This window comes from Lactuca sativa, chromosome 5 (assembly GCF_002870075.4).
Source record: "Lactuca sativa cultivar Salinas chromosome 5, Lsat_Salinas_v11, whole genome shotgun sequence".
In the NCBI taxonomy this organism is placed as follows: domain Eukaryota; kingdom Viridiplantae; phylum Streptophyta; class Magnoliopsida; order Asterales; family Asteraceae; genus Lactuca; species Lactuca sativa.
In genome coordinates this window covers 324,362,933-324,365,821 of record NC_056627.2, presented here as the reverse complement: position 1 = coordinate 324,365,821, position 2,889 = coordinate 324,362,933, and positions in this window count along the sequence as shown.

Genomic DNA, 2,889 nt, shown 5'->3' with positions numbered 1-2,889 from the left:
AAATAATATCATATATGGCAACATATAACATTTAGCACATAAAAGCATTTTAGGCAACTTTCCTAAAATAAACCGGTGCTCGTGTCTAAAACACAACAGACACACATCTCAAAATTCCACTTAGCATTCTAAGTTTAAGTCTAGAAATCCTACAAATTCCTAGTTCGCTTAAACTAATGCTCTGATACCAACTGTGACATCCCCAAAATCTCTGCCAGAAAACACCGTTTTTCATTTATGCTTTAAAAATATTTTCAGAGTAAATCCTTTTGATTTGAAAGGGTTGCGGAATTTGTTCCCAAAAACAAAACATGATAAAACAATGTTTACCAAAGCATTTCATAAAAGAAATGTATTTTCATTATAATCAAAACTCGGGATGTCATGTTCCGATACAGACCAATAAGCATAAACGAATACATTACAAGTCATTCAACAAATATATACATATACAGACTTGTAATCAAAACAACTGATGGTTCATCCATCTCATGCCCTTGCGCCACTTCCTGTAATACAATTAAAACTGAGTGGGTCAGGCTTGGGAGCCTGGTGAGCATATAGGGTTTTCAACCCACAATAAATAATCATATTTAATTTTCACCAACCAACAATAACCCAATTACCCATTCCCGTTATTCTCACTTTATGTCCCTAAAACAACTAACATAAGGGACCTAGTCTAAGAATATTTCATCGGGGCGACAACACATGCTTCGGGGGTACCTCAGCAATATAAGTCAAATAAGGCAACCATGAGGGGGATGGAGTACAGCGAATGAACACCCAAGTTCATTAACACCTACAGGTGGCGAACCTGCTAATGTTTCCACAAGACTGTCTAGAATAGCCAGTGGTCGTCATCTAAACTCCGCTAGATGACTAAATCAAACAACAACGAGGCCTCTCATCTGTTTATTACACACCAACTATCTACCCATGTTCTACCCAACATATTAGTAGATAAAATATACATTTTTATACATAGTTTTGAAAACCTGTATAGCATGCTTTAATCAACACATAATCCACATAACAGATGAGGCACACACACCCATAACACCTATCTCATAGAGAATAAATCATATCTATGAGATAGAAGAGAGTGAATACACATTCACACATATAAACAACAATATACTATACACATAGCACGTACTTTATAGAAAATACTTAATATTTATGTGTTAGAAGAAGGAAACTACACACTCACACTTATAAACAACAATATGCTTAATACACTCGAACCAAACTTGTATTATTATCGTGTTTATGAAAGGTAGTATACACTCACTTGATCAGAAGATGATCAGACATCACTACGACTTGCAGAAGTAGTAATCCTCAGCAGATCTGAAAGATCTTCACAAAAGTCGAACTTCTCGCGGGCAGAGCTTCGACTCGGGAACAACACTTCTCGGGATCTTCGGGATCTCGGGACTTGCCTCGGGGCTTGAGTATCATACCGGGGCTTCGGGATATTTCTGGCACGCAAAACGGGAGAGAGAAGAGAGGAAATTGGCAAAAGACTCGGCTGCCTTCGGTTCCTATTTATAGGAGGCTGGAGCCTCGGAGTACGCGGGGCGTACTGCAGTACGCGGGGCGTACTGCAGTACGCAGCGCATACTGCTTCCGAAATCGTCACTGCATGCGTCATCCGAAATGTCGACACTCTTCGGAGTACGCGGGGCGTACGTCGGATCGGACCGGTGACTCGTCTTCGGATAATGCCGGATTAAAAGATTAATTTTAATTACAAAATATTTAATAAACTTCGGAAATTCATAACTTTCGCATACGAACTCCGTTTTCGACGTTCTTTATATCCACGCGAAGGTGAGACTACGCTCTACAACTTTTGTGTAGACTCCGTCGGCTAATTTCGACTTTATTTTTATTATTTATTTTTAATAGGCCGCGACAGAAAAACTTCGTTATAAATTCATAACTTCTTCGTTTGACGTCCGTTCTCGTCTAACTTTTTATCACTTCGATACCAACAATGAGATCTTCGATTCTCATTTAGATTACTTCGGCTAAAAACCGCTCGATCTCAAATCGAGTATTTCGGGCTGCACACCGTTAAGCCGAAACTTCGATAAATCATAACTTCCTCATACGAAGTCAGATTTGGGCGTTCTATATATATTTGGAAACCTCGTTTCAACTACTACAACATTATTCAAAGATATTAAGTTTATTTTACACTTAAATTTTGACGCTTATTTTTATTCTTAATTAATCAAACCACATAATTAAGCAATTAAGCACAAAACACACAATACTTAAATAATACAATCTTATTATTTCAAAACGGGTTACAGAGGTTAACCTAGACTATTACATTGCTAAAAATGGCAAGCCCGGAAACACAAGCGTTACCTGTGTGGTATTTGGGGAACTCACTAAGCTTTGTGATTACGGTTTTATGGTCATGTTTTCATGTACTTTCGACATGAAAGGGAAAGGCTCGCCTTTATCGCAGCGCATCCACCGATGTTTTTCACACTTATGATTTTGGGATTATACTCTGATAACTATTTTCACTATGACATGCTTTTAAAAGGTTGTTAAGTACAAATGGTGTTTATAGGTTGAATTGAAATTGATATTTTTACCTTATGATTTTTAGGATGTTACAAGTTGGTATCAGAGCCTTGGTTTGAGGGATTCAGGCATACTCTTGGGTGTGTCTGAACTAAAACTGAGGGTTTGGTGGATTTTTTATAAAATAAAAGTTTTATTTTAGGATTTTCTAATAACAGAAAGGGGGTGTGGTGCTCGCAATCAGCCGAGCTCAAGTAAGGGACTCCTTGAATCCGCATACATGTTTGTAATGATTTTATGTTATGAGAATTTCATGCTAGATTAGGGCTAAGGATTTGCTCA